The following is a 15329-nucleotide window of genomic DNA, read 5'->3' on the forward strand; positions in this document are numbered from 1 at the left end:
TTTTAGAACACGTGAAGCATAAGGTGCAATCACACTTTTTGCGATTGCCTTCACACTTTGTTTTCCCACAGTGAAATTTTTTTTCAAAAACTTTTTGAATTAATTTTGAAGTGCAGCGATGTGTGCTGTACGCTATACGCATGACAACGTGGACGCACGATCTTATATGGGAGGGCCTGGCTCCCCGAACGGACTCTCCAATTTCTTCCCTAGGCTCTAGAACGCTCCCGGCACTCAAAACTCTCGAGACTCGTGGTAATGCGGGACATGTGGGACGCATCAGACGTTTTGCGAGACTATTTTGTTAAGAATTAAAATGCGGGACAACAGCCGCCAATGCGGGACTGTCCCGCACAATGCAGGACGGTTGGCCGCCTTATGCATAGTGTACCTTGCCCACGTACACTACTGCCACTGTGCTCTTTGCACTACAAGCCGCGAGAAGCCAACAGCCGTGTATACCTGTATACCAGCGTATACAAGCTGTGTACTCTACTTGCGCTGTAGATCAGTGTTCGCCACCTGTGAAAATCCGATTTCACAGGCTAAGCTTGTTGGCAGTCGAAAATAATATTTCGTCCCGAAATATTATTTCCTCTCTCGCTCACACTCGTACACAAGAAATTTTGAGTGCTGGAAGTCAGCAGCAACTCAAAATTGTCAGGTAAACAAAGCCGCTGCTTTGTTTACACGCACGACCTATACGAGTCTGCCAATGTCTCTCACGTACGTTATACGCGTTCTACGCGTCATACACGCGATCTGTTTTGTTTTTGCTGTAGCTACTGCTACAGCACCTACTTGACTATCGATATAGCAATAGTATTTGTCGTCTACCTTATAGACGACGTCGCGCGATACCTAAGCGTGGGTAATTCGTCGAGCGCCAATGTTAGGGGGTGACACCGATGCGGATTTAACGAGGCGGAATACGCAACCTCGACCGGGCCTGTGTTGCCTGGATACCCTTGGCGACACTTCCTGTAACGGATGTTCGCGAGTCTCGTAAGCCGAGACACCGCCCGGGTCAAGTATCGCAGCGACCTTGGACGTCATCGTCTCTCGCGTCGACTTTAACACAACACAGGGGGGACAGGGCACACACAGAGAAGAGTAAGTACTCGCAAGTATTATATTAAAGCAAAATGTATATTCAAAATAATATAAAAGAAAATACAACATTTATTATACTCGCGGGTGTATGCGTGTGTGTGCTTCTCTTCCCCTCCTTTCCCTTCCCACTTTCCCACCAAGTCCCTTTAACTCTTTTCCCCCTTTTTCCTGCTTCCCTACCTGCCATAGCTTGCCAGTGATGGCCTATCGGTCTCTCACCGTTACAACATACATGTATAAAAATACACATTATTCTGTTGTAAAATTTATTTTATTAGTAAACTACAATGAGTGTGTGGATAGGGGTCAGAGTACACGGTGGTTACTAAAGTTTTAGTTATATTCTGCAAACAGTGTGGGTAAATATGGAGGGGTAGTGGTATGTCTAGAAAATCGGGCGAGTCGGTAGAGGGTATGCGATAGCCCTCTGAGGGGCTGTAGGGTGTTTAAGGGGGATGGTAAGGGTCTGGACAAAAAGTAAATTAAGCTAAAACAAGGGAGAAAATGACATTATTTGGCCTTATTTTGTGAGGGGGCAGTGATAGGGCGGTTGGTGATTAAAGGGGGTGTGTGGGGTGTTTGTGGTCTATACAAGCAACTACATAATATAGGAAGATACATATATGTATGTTGCAAGGTTTTACTTATAAGTATACCTTAGAATATTTATACACATACATATTGTAGCGCTCCTACATTTTTTGATTTTTGGGAAGATGATTTTCGGGGGAAAACAGTTCAGGCGGCTCGACGCGGTGTCTGTCTATAAGACTTTTGCGCAATATATTTTCCAGGGAAGAGTCGCGAGGTCCAATTTTCGGGGGTACCGAGGTGATGAGTCGGATCAAGTAAAAGGAGAGAGGGGTCTTTTTTTTTAATTCTACAAGAGAACAGGAGGTTTCTCCCGGTGACCTGAGGAGCCTTGGGACTCTTAGCGACATCGGGCCTCGTTGTTTCAAGACTGTGAGTAGACATCCCGTCTGAGCCACGAAGCTATTTAACTCGTTCTCGAATTGATTAAGGCGAGTGGGTGGTAAAACCCCAGTTGTCTAATATATCAATTGAGTGGTGGCCCCAGAGCCAGCTGAGTGGTGTAGACGGTGTTCTCTTTTTTTTATATACGTACTCGTTAAATCTGTGTTTTGATTCTCCTTCCTAAATCTGGGACCATTGCATTTCCGGACGGGTAAATCTTTGATTTCCTTTTTTGCGTCGAGCCTTTGTGTATTTTTTTCCGTAAATCTGGTAGCGTAATTTTAAATCGGATTATTTTAAGTGATATAAAGTCAACTCGTGATTGATGAATATAGGGTTAAAAACCGAAAAATAAATCTTTACCTTTGTTTTCAAATTATAAGTAAGGGTTAAAAAAATTGAAGTGTTAAAAATAGTTAACCTGTATTAGTAAAAAATACGATTCTTGAATTGCAAGGTAAAAGGCGCACGTGCTCTCTCCCTTGAAGCATTCGCTACACGATACATAGTGCCACCTGTATAATTCTTAGAATTTCCTCTCTCGAGTATGTTAATGAGGAGAAGTGTATTCGATTGACTACGCCGAATAAGATAAACTTTATTTGTAAATGCGCTCGATAGCCAATGAGTCTATCTTCATTCTTTTGTTTGTAAACGTTCCAAGTATAATAAATCAAGATTCTGTTTCTTTAATTACGCCTCATGAAATATACGTTTTGATTTCATTACGTCCTTGTCCTTAATTAATCCAATAGAAATAAATCTTGGAATTAATTCAGGGATTTCGGAGTCGACTATTACACCGTGAGAAACGGTACGCCTAAGCGATCCGCATTGGCCCCACCAAAAGTCCTCGTGAAAAAGACGAGAACTGACATATGTGTACATAATAGTAATTATATTATACAACTTCAAGATAACTACTTTTCTGCACAGGTCCTTAATCACATTTAAACTTTCATCAAATACTGGAAAATTAGTTACATTTTTGTTTTTCCACAAGTAACTTACGTATTTATTAGTGCTAATTACATCCCTACACATCATATTTGAGTCTGACTTTCTGCGAGATGAAAAAATCAATGTAAACAAAACATATTATACATTCATTTGATGGTCAATTTTGCTGAGTGATATTTTCTTACTATCGTATTATCCATCAGATTTTAGTATAAAAAAATTCGTTAAAAATTATTGAAAAAAAAATATATGGTGAGATGATGGGTAAAAAGTCAACTGACACATAAATAAATGAATAAAAAGTATTATGAAAACGATTACTTTTTTCTGTAATTATGATTTGTATAAGATTTTCTTCATGTTGTAAGAGCCATAAAGCTATTTCCATTTCAGAGATCTTATGAGAAGTGAGATTTAGCATATCATATAATTATTTAACTTACAGAAGAATTAATATTGTGGTATCAGACATGTCAAGTTTTATCTTTTATTAATTACATTTTTCCTAGCACTAGTAAAGCCTTACCAATTATAATTGTAACTGTTTACCTTAAACAAAAAAAGGAGTGCGAGTAATTGAATTTATAGATATTTTCCATCCAGTTCGAGATTGCCAAGGCAACTCGATTTTTTCAGTTAAAACTACAGATTTGTAGAAAAATTGTCATACGTAGCAATTGAAAAAAAGTGCCACCTCGACCAGGATTTGTACCTGGAACTTTTTTCTTGGCAGGAAAGCGCGTTACCAATTTCGCCATCGAGGTCGCGGCGACTCCACTTTTTTTCAATTGCTAGGTATGACAACTTTTCTAAAAATCTGTAGTTTTAACTGAAAAAAATCGAGTTGTCTTGGCAATCTCAAACTGGATAGGAAATGATTTGTTAGGATATATCAGTGCCCTCCGGTGAATTTGGAAATTCAAAGTGATCAGTGATCCGTTGGGGGCGAAACGTGAGAAAATAAATAAATACAAGTAAAGTGTATTCAAATTTTCTTGCGTTGATTTATTAATGCTCAACGTTTCGCTGACAATATGCGTCAGCCTCCTCAGGCGCAGGTACGCGAGAATTCGTAAGTTTGGTTGACTTACTCGTCACCTGTCATGCTGCGCCTGATGAGGCTGACGAATATTGTCAGCGAAACGTTGTGCATTAATAAATCAACGCAAGAAAATTTAAATACACTTTACTTGTATTTATTTATTTTCTCACATTTCGCCCCCAACGGATCACTGATCACTTTGAATTTCCTGGATAGGAAATGTCGATAAATTTAATTACTTGCAATAATACTTACCCATCGATAAAATTAGATTAATTTATAATATTCTTATATACCAAATGAGCAGACGTTGACAAAAAAATCGCCGAAAAACTATAAAATGTAGCAATTGAGGAAAGGAGTCACCGAGACCTCGATGGCAAAATTGGTAACGCGCTTTTTCGGTAAGAAAAGTGTTCCAGGTTCAAATCCTGGTCAAGGTGGAACTTTTTTTTCAATTGCTACGTACAAACATTTTTCTACAGATCTGTAGTTTTAACTGAAAAAATCGAGTTACCTTAGCAATCTCGAACTGGATGGGAAATGTCGATAAATTTAATAACTCGCGATAATACTTACCCATCGATAAAATTAGATTAATTTCTAATATTCTCATACACCAAAAAAAGGAGTGTATAATATTTGTAAGACCAAATAAAAATTTCAGTTATTTATGACTCGTTTTATTTTTTGGACGTATCATTGAAAAACTACCTGTATATATAACTAAAGCAATTCTCTATAAAGAAATAAAGTCACAAATTAATGTTGTAAATAAGACTTTTAAATCTTCTGAGAATTTTGAATCTTGTTTGATTTCAAAAAGGAATGTTAAAAATTTGGCCACGTAATGAAATTTTTTAATATCAGATTGAAGATCAGTTAAAACTACCGTTTATGTAAGAGAATGAAAATTTGTACCAGACTTACATTTTAACTTAAAAATCACAGTCAAATCCTGAAAAGTTTGATGATTTTACCATTTCATTTCAATAGACAAATTTTTTAAGACGTATTTGTTTGAGAAGTGTCCTATACTAGTACTTGTGTGCATGTGTGTATAATTCAATTAAATTGTAGTAATTTTTCAATAGTACAATACGAACAGTATAGTAAATAACTGATCTGTAAGAAGCATTATCAACGTACTGAATACTAGAAGGACTCTACATTTTATTTCAACGAATCACCACGATGTATAAGGATAATATGTTTATAAAATTCGTATCAAACTTTTTTGTTACATATATATATATATATAGAGCGCGCGGTGGCTCAGTCGGCTAGGTCGTGGATTGGCATGTGGGAGACCGTGGTTCGATTCCCGGCCAGTAAAACTTTTTCGGACAAGTACCTCTATGATTTTTCACATCTGCTTTTTCACCACGCAATGCTCTTCGAGGAGGGTTTAGGCGACCTTCTCGCAGCAAAAATTGCCTAATTTCCCCCTACTTTCCTCCCACTAATGGGAGGCCTCCCTTCCTTCTCCCAAATGCTAAGTGCCCATAGTAGTGCCCTTATTAAAGGAGCCGAACGTAGAGCACTCTAATATAAAAAAAAATTTGTATGTATATATTTAATCACTTATATATGTATACATATCGACCACAAAAATTTAGTTTTTTTGTTATTTCAGAATCGTTTGTCTCCCCCCGCCCTCTTGCAGCCCGATTAATACAACTCAATGATACTGTATATTTTTAACTAAGCCCCAATAATTTATCAAACTAAATGGCTGCTTCACCCACGCTCTCACTGCTTTACATTTCAACTGGCTTTCAACACAGCCCACCGCGTCACCTCACATTTTTGGACCACTCTTGAATAGCATCCAAATTTACACATGATCCAATCAGTTTTTTTTTCTTTAATTTTTAATTGAGTGTTATTATACTTAAAATCGGTAACTAAGTGTTATAATAGATTTTAATCAACAAAACTTTATATGATGAATAATTCGTCAACTTAAGGATATGATATTCAAAAAAAACAATTCACAACTACTTATCTTAAAGGGACCTTTGGACTAACTGCGATCTTTTCATTTTTTAACATATTATTTATTAACTTTTTACCGTTACAGACAGCACATTAGGTTTAAAAAAACGATATAAACTACATAATATCATTCGTTTATGGTTTTTAACATATAATATTTTTAGTGTTACATAGAAAAATAATAAAATAGAAAAATTAAAATAAAAAATAATCATTATTACAACTTAGTAATAATACTAGAATAAACAAAGACATGATCAAATACATTTTACGTGTTTTCACTCAGAAAGTTAGCAAAGCCAAAAACTTCTATAATTAGTCAACAACATGAAAAATCTCGTATTTTTATTTATGAAGGACCACTCAACTCATTTCGTATCTAACTCTACAGGGGAAGGCCCAATAAAGCATGTGTATTAATAAAGTTCTACCATATATCCCCCATTTTGAAAGTGTGCAAGCCAGAAGGATTGACTGCCTTTCTTTTTATCACTTTGTATGGCAGCATAACTGGCACAACTAGAAATGAGCAGTCTATTTTTTATACGTCTAAAATAATTACACGTGGTCTCAGTGGGTTTGTTCAAGCTCATTCTTGAGGATACTCAAAGAGACTCCTTAAATAACTAAGTGTTTATCTCTAAATTTTTCCGAAATACCCTGACTATGTTTTAAAATACATGCACACGTTAGGTGAGATAATTAAAAAAAGAAAACAACCCCTCGAGTGATATTCATAGACATTCATAGACAGCTCAAGCGTACGGAAGATAAAGTGACTGCTCTCGACTTCTCTATTTTTACGTGAGCTTTACTGTTCCCGCAGAAAATGAACTGACCATCTTTTATATGCCTTTGGTACTATTGGTTCTTGTGGCACAAGCAAAAGATTTTTCTTAACCACTTAATAAAAGTTTCTGAATTTACAAATGAGATGTGTCTGGGAAAACATAATTTTATTTTTTACAGCCCAAATAAAAAAAATTGATAAAAATTGATTTTAGCTAGGGTAAAGTACCTCGTGACCGGTAGTAACCTTCAGGTATTTAAAAAAAAATTTTTAATGTTTTAAATACAACAGTAATTTTATAAAACGAATTCAAAATATGAAAGTCAGATGCATCAGTTACCGTGGGGTTTGATCTAGTTACCGCGACTTCGTGACCCAATTACCACGACTAAAATACTTAGATAAAATAAAACAATAGTATGACTGTAAAATGGGAATGTAAGTAATGTAAAATTATTTCCAATGAAACAAACAAATAAAACGTTGGAAAATTAATAGGTAGGTAATCAAATAATTATTATGCGTGTATTAAATTTCTTTCGCTATATTATCTTGCTCTTGCTTAAGTTCGTTGATTTTTTTTAGCAAATTTTCCCTTTTTCACTTTACTTTTCTCCTTACTTTTTTCTTTATTTTTTACTCTTACCATTCTTTTATACTTTTCAGTTACTTTTGCAAAACTTTGGCGTTATTCGTATTTATGACTGTTTTTGCGGTTAGGTCGTCTGGTATCACAAGCCCGAGGTCATTAATAAAAGGATCGATAGATGGGTCTAGTTGCCATTTTTTAATTTAAACAATGAACTCGTAATATTCGATAAAAATTTTTTGTTTTTTCTTAAAAAATAATCATGTATTTGTATAGAAAAAACGATACAATCATGATTTTTGTTTTTCATTACAAAATATAAGTCTCTCGCCGATGTAGTTCTCAATGCGGAAATCTACAACATTAATGCAGAATTTGTGTTTTTTTTAAACAGTCAGACACACCTACTTAATTACATAAATACTGTTAATTTTATGAAACCACTTTTTTTTTAATTTCATTATATTATCATTAAATATAGCAGTAGATAAAAAATTTTTTTCGCAATAGTGTGCGGAAAATAGGTGTTTTCCACACTAATATCAGTTCAGAAAACACCTATTTTCCGCACACTTATTGCAAAAAAACTTGTACGCAACTCGTGCGGGACGACTTCCCGTACTCGTGTGATAGACTCGCACTCGTGGCCGGTGGCGGTAACTCGTGCCGTGCGATCACACTCGTGCTACGCACTCGTGTGCTTAACTGGCACTCGTTCCCGTCAACTCCGGCCACTCGTGCGAGTCAATCACAACTCATGCGGGTAATCGTCTTTTCCGCACTTGTTACGTAAATAACTATTTCAACTCATTTTAAGACATAATTATTTCATTTGGATATATTACTGACGCCCCGTGGTAACAGGGCAGACCATGGTAACTAGATACTTTACCGTATAAAAGCTTTTTAAGAATAGAAAAAAAAAAAAAAAAAAAAAAAAAAACGAAAATTTAAGCAGCCAAACTACTTAACAACCATCAAACTACGAGTTCTCGCACTTATTCAATTGAAAGTTAAGATTAGTGAGGTGGTTCAGGTTAACTAAGTATGAGATGGCAGCTAAAATCCATGTAATAATATTTGTGTTAGCAACGACAATCAGAAAAAAATAGTAAAAAAAAGCTGTTATTAAGGAGTACTTGGTGGAGCTGATTATATATCGGAGATCAAAATCCTAAGACTCAAAATAGCCGATCATTTATAGCAAGCTTTATACTACTAATTAAATATTAAGTTAATACTAATTGTTATCAAGTTAAAAGATAATCTAGACATAAGTAAAATGATATGACTGTCACATTAATCAGTTCCTTAGAGCATTATTCAGTGCATTCACTCGGACACTTTCCTGTTCATAATTTGATAAAAATCTTCAAGATTCCTTAGGGCGGAAAGTAAAGCCTATTTCTCCTAATTCTAAATACCATGTGTCCTTTAAAACTTTATAATAGCAAATTAACATAAAGGCTAAAAGCAGTCTGCCTCAGTTAACAATAACAGTTATTTGATATAACATAATTTAAAATTATGATCAAGTTACTGAATCATTGTTATTTTTTATATTCTTGATTACTAGATACTATCTTAGTTATTTTATTTATTTTTTATGCTGTGTGATTCTAAGACCTTAAAAAAGGTGTAAGAGCTCAGTTTTTAATGGTTTATGATGACTTGTATTATCAGATGATGCAATGATATTGTAAATCATCTGTATTTATAATGTGTGAATGTCGATTTATGCTATCAATCGAGTTAATTTGCAAAAAAAGCTACTACCCTTTAAATACTCGCCAGAAAGCAGTATTTTATCTTTTATGACTGTTAATGTTTTTCAATAATGATTACAACGGTCTAAGAAACTTTTTGCTTCATATATAAGTAAGATAAACGGTTTTTTCTATACCATACACGCTCAGGAACGATAAAAATTTCACAAGATGTGTTATCATTCAAAATCAACTATATGCTGATGTGAGTGTCGCACGTTACTGTAGCCAACTACGAACTTTTACTTATTAAAGTAACGACATCAAATTGATTACGGAAGCGGCTCAGTCAAAGTAAAGTAACATTGAAAATAATAACCATTCGCCCTTTAGCAGTCAAAGATTAAAATTCCCTTTCAGAGCTGTTTTGCAGTAGGTTTTTATAAGTAGCATAAAAAAATTTCTATTTAAGTTATCGTCAATTTTAATAGCCAATGACACATGCGAAGTTGTGATTGAACTTCTGTCAAAATTTGGGATCGATTGGTTCGGAAGTTTTTGAGATTTTTGTGAACATACGAACAAACGCTGTCTTTTTACGTAATAGTAAGGTATATATCTATGACATAACAAACTGTAGTATTGTATAACGTACTGTGATTAAGCGACATGTTGTCAATTTATAGGCTTGCTGTTAGAAAAACTATAGCTGTTAATTGTAATGTGATAAATAATTCATTTATGAATTAAATTGTACGACAATTAAGCGATAATTTTTTACTATGATTTATCGCTTGCTTATGAATTCAACTCTGAACGTAAAAACGACTTGGTTAAAAAATATAGGATGGTAGGAATGTTTTGTGTAATATTATTGCGTTACAATTTATCTTTTAATAAAAAATTTTGGATAAATAATTAATATAATATTTTATCCATCAACTTGCAATTGTCCTTATTGAAATCATATGAATAATATGGAAATGGCTTGTATTCTTGTTATACGATAAATTATTCATTTTTAAATGATTCATTTATAAATGCAACCCTCATACATTGGTAATATAAGATAGGCTTATGAGGTTGAAGTTACAGAGTTTTGGAAGATTAATTACTTGAGTTTTATGATAGTTTTTTATTTGTAAGAAAGAATAATATTTTAAGCAATCAATAATTAATATTTATAGTAATTAAAAAATTGACATTTATTACAACTACAAAAAGAATATGTACGATTATTACACTTTTGTTTAACATTTTTTTCATTAATTTAGGTTCCTGGATATTAGTACATTTAAATTTGAATTTGAATTTGCCTCCGGACGAGTGCTTACTTAGCCATTGAGCGTTTACTCTTGTGACGGTAATTTGATGGTCAATACTGTCAAGAGTTCAGTTTCTGGTCACAGGCGAGAACTCGAAACTTGATATCTACTGTATATGTTACATCCCGAGTTGATACAGACGAATCTTACTATAATTCAAAACGCAATTGATCTGTCAAATTAATACGAGACGTATTGTATATGTACACAAGCTCATACTATAAGTAGAACTCATACGTCACTTATATACGTGTGTGTGTATTAGCTTCAAGGTGAATGTTTCATAATATGCTGACATATAATACGACGAGCCTCGTTGTAAGAATGCATCTATGTATTGAAACTGTACGTTACATGTGTGAATGCACAAATTGTTTTATATGTATTAATAATTTTTACTTGCGCATTGATTGTCTACTTCTAGTAATGTATACCAATTTAAAAATTGTAATTAACAAATTATTTCATTGTATTCAAATTGATTGAAAAATCCTCCAAAGGATTAATTGCAAATTTTGTAAACTTATTCGTCACACTACAACTTGTATTTGGTGTTTCGTTTATTGCCGATGCGAACTTTCATCATCACTGATGAAAAAATCTCAATCGCACTTGTCAGAAATATGCGATTGGCACTGTCGTATTATTTCCTAATAAATGAAATCATAACATGAAACATCATCGTGCAAGCCTACTGTTTTGCTGTCAACTAAGTTAGCAAGAACATTGCTCGTTGGTTGACCTAATTTACACACTACGAATTGATTTTGTTTTTTTTCTCTATTCGAACATATAGTTAATATACCTACGAAACGTTAATTTCATGAATAGTAATAAAGTTGACCTTGATTAAGCACGTCATTTAAAAAAATCTTGTGTACGATTTAACATAATTAATATATTGGGATTCCAAAAAGTAACGTGACTCTTGCGATGTATGTCTATAGTCAATTGGGGGGAAAATAAAACAGGCCTTATGGGTGCAATTTTTATTTTTTCTCACGTTTAGTGATTCTAATAAGATAAAAGTTTATCAATAACATGTTTTTGAGAAGATAATAATACCTTAACTATTTTTTTCGAACTCAATTAGTCTTTTGTAGCTTAAAACTTTCCTTTGAAAGAGCGAAAACGCTTATTCAACGTATACAGAGTTCTGCCGTTTCCAACTATATATAGAAGAGCAGGCAGGGTTTTGGTAAGATTAAATGTGCGTTTTCGCACTTTTGGAGGAAAGTTTTAAGCTGCAAAAGACTAATTAAGTCGGGAAAAAATAGCTAAGGTATCGTCATCTCCTTGAAAACATGTTATTCAAAGGCTTTTATCTTATTATAATCGTTGAACGTTTAAAAAAAAAAATATATAATTGCACTCATAAGGTCTGTCTTACTTTTTCCCCTATTGGCTATATATACATCGCTAAAGTCATGTAACCTTTTAGAATCCCAATACATACGTTACTGCTATTATCATCAATAGGGCTTCATGAATATATTACTTTTTTTTAAACCATAGACGACGCAATGAAATTCTGAATGTTCATTTTACTAATTAATTGCAAATACTAATTCTAGTCATGACTTACGAAATGTTCATTATTACGATACAATGTTTCCGTTTGAATAACAGTCACTTCGTCGTTATAGTAACAAATTGTAATCCAAAATTTATTTGAATTTTTTCTTTTTTTTTTTTTTTCAATATAACGCATTTTTTGTGTCCTCAAATCTAGCAGGCAAAAAAAAATAAAATCAGATTGGAACGTCCTAGACAACTTCAGCTGGGCTTACATTTTGCCGTGAATGGACCACGACGATAAGGGCCAAGACCTGTCAGAATTTTTTAAAATTTTTCTTAATGCTTTTTTGTACCGTAAATTATAGTAGGCCAAAAAAACTCAAAATTTGCGTCGAATTAGGCACTGATGGAATAGCCGAGGAACTTGTAAGAATTTTTTTCTTCTTTCCAAAATAACGTATTTCTTGTGTTCTCAAACCTAACATACAAAAGATCTAGCAAGTACTAATTCTAGTCTTAATCTATTATGTGAGTATTTATCACGATACGCGAGTTTCGTTTGAAAAACAGACACGTGGTTATCTTAGTAATCAATAAGATCACGAATAAAATTTATTCGTAGTTATTCCTTTTTTTAATATATGATTTTAGGTTTATTGTTAATAAGACACATTTTCTGCAATCAGAATACAAAAATGTTGTTGAGCTTTGTTCTTGATAGTAATATGCTAAATCGATTACAAAAGGTTCTGAGCATCTGAATTCCTTGGATCACAAACTTTGCTTATTTGAGCATGTTTTTAAAGGCTCGCCTACAATACAAAACAAAATTTTGTGCAAAATATAAAATTAAAGACAAAGAGGTCAAGTTGAGACATCAAAAACTTCTCTGCTATCTCAGAATAAATTTTCAAGTTTTGGCATCATGCTCGAGACACTTTACATTGCTCGGGCAAAAATTCTTGGTTATAAAGATATAAATGTTGAAGACACAAATTTTCTTTCATTATCCGAGATGACAAACTCGGACCACAATTTTTTATTTTTGAGAAACACTGAGATTTGACTGCAAATTTTCCGAAAGATGATCACGACGGTTATAAAATTGAAGGCAGGTGTATTTTTAGGCGAGGATTAGGAAAGTATCATATTTGTCTTATAATATATCATACTTTTTTTGCTGAATCCTAAGTTTTTGCATGAAATTTATTGTAATACGTATTTACCATCATGCAAAGCGAATCTATGAAAAATTTACAGCAATTAGCGTAGATATAATAAACTACTTGTATAGCCGGAAAAATCACTTGTATACTTGTACAGTAAAAAATCAGTTCGTAAAATTACTACATTGTTTGTGAAAAAACAAATCATTTCCAATAATAAAAATACTATTTTCTAGTAAATCGAATACTTGAACTGTTGTAGAAAAACTACAGTCGTGTAAAATCATTACGTACAGTGTTGGTAGTAATCAGATTTATATCAGGCATAGTTTTCTTACTACAGCGATAGTATCATAATGTTACAATTATTGTTGTAAATTGACGATTCTTTCAGGCGTAATTGTCTAACTAATCTCGTGATTTTTTTGTATCGCACGCCTCTGTGCATTAATAAAAAATGGTTACTAACAATCAAAGATAAGATGTTTTACCTTATCTCTTAATATGAGTATACTAATGTTGAAAATTTTTCAACAAAAAAAGATAAGCTGCTGTAGTTTATTTCTTAATATGAGAATAATAATGTTAAAAATTCTTTTAAATTTGGTAAAAAACATTGCTGATAAAGATTTTCAGTATCGAACACAACCCATGCAAATAACGGGTGTAATAGATTCCAGTGCAGGATCATGAATAGATGCCTCATTTTTCGTAACTATTGTTTCTCTACTTAATAGATTGTCAAAACCATAGAGATCATAGTAAAATACATAGTAAAATACAACTGAAATAATTTACAGATTCAAACAGTATTAATACTGATTTCCTTTTATTATCCAGAACACTGAATAGTCATGTATATAACTATCCGATGAACAATATTAGGGTTGTTCCAATAAGGTTGCCAAACTAGTCTTGCCCTATAGAATCTTCGGTAGTAAGAAATGAATTAGTTTACAATACGCAACAAAATGGTGCTTTTCATTTCGGTAAGTGTTATCAATCACATTTATAATTTATTGTTCGTAGATATTTCCGTTATTCTATTAAAGTTTTTTTTTGTATGAACAAAATTATTTGAAATCCTTTTTTAACCGTAAGTGTTGAAATATCTTTCGATCACTTTTATCATATTTATTATACATCAATGGACTAAAAAATTCTCATGATATTTTTCAATTGAAATAAAATATTTTATGTTTAAAATGTAAATTTCATCATCTTTATCGTAGAGCTACAATCACATTCTTATTATTGATCATTGATGTTCATTTGTATTTCTGTGAAATTAGAAACCTTAAATAAAGTCATACAGAAAGTAAATTAAAAAATTAACTTTTAAATAGATGTGTGACGTACAGTATCTGAAACCTTTGTAAGTTCGCGCCCAAGACTCACCTCTCACGGCGCATGAGCAGTAGATACAGAGTATGATGATCACCTTTCGGCGGCGGGCCCGAGCGTTATCAGCTCTCCCGCTCTCTCTCTCTCTCCGATCAGCCTCCGAACCTAACGCCACGCACGCGACTGCTCTCGCCTTGAGACTCTAATAAACGAACATATACTTTCTTCCACGTGTATTCAATCCCCTTACACCCCGAAACTCCACAATTCCCACGTAACAGGAGGTTGTAGATAACCCGACCCCCAATTTTTGGCCCTCGACGTGTGGCGAGTTGTGTACGACAAAGTAATAGAAAATTTTTTTTTTTGGTTATCTTTCGTCGTCGGGAAGCACCCACAGTGCAGTGTAAGTGGAAATAAAAAGAATTATCGTGAAAAGAAAAGTGAAACAAAAAAAAAAAAGAAAGAATTTGAAGAAGAAACAGTGAATAATAACAAGAAAAGAAAAAAAAATACAGTGTTAAGAAGACACACGCGGCGAGACACGTGAGAAACGAGCAGGTGTCAAGTACCAGCGTGGGCGCTCAGCAGCCATCCAGGAGGCCGGCACCGTCAGGAAATAAAACAAGGGAGAGCCAAAACACGAAACTACATCACACCACGCACCCTCTGGTAGCAATATTTTTCTTTGGACACTTTGTTTACGGAGACGGAAATGCTTTGGATCATACTGCTTACAATACTGTCCAGGTAGATAAAATTTATATAAACGGTAAATAATATTACTGCTGGGCGATAAGTTT

The 15329-nt window shown here is 33.8% G+C and overlaps 1 protein-coding gene across 1 annotated transcript in view; it reads right to left on the bottom strand.

Annotated features, from left to right (window-relative positions):
* The window catches only part of RanBPM (Ran-binding protein M), a 683537-nt gene that overhangs the window by 649321 nt on the left and 18887 nt on the right, over positions 1-15329 (bottom strand). The window lies entirely within an intron of this gene.

The sequence above is a fragment of the Copidosoma floridanum genome, unplaced genomic scaffold, assembly GCF_036245765.1.
Source record: "Copidosoma floridanum isolate Cflo_tuat_1 unplaced genomic scaffold, Cflo_Japanese_pri ptg000002l, whole genome shotgun sequence".
In the NCBI taxonomy this organism is placed as follows: Eukaryota; Metazoa; Arthropoda; class Insecta; order Hymenoptera; family Encyrtidae; genus Copidosoma; species Copidosoma floridanum.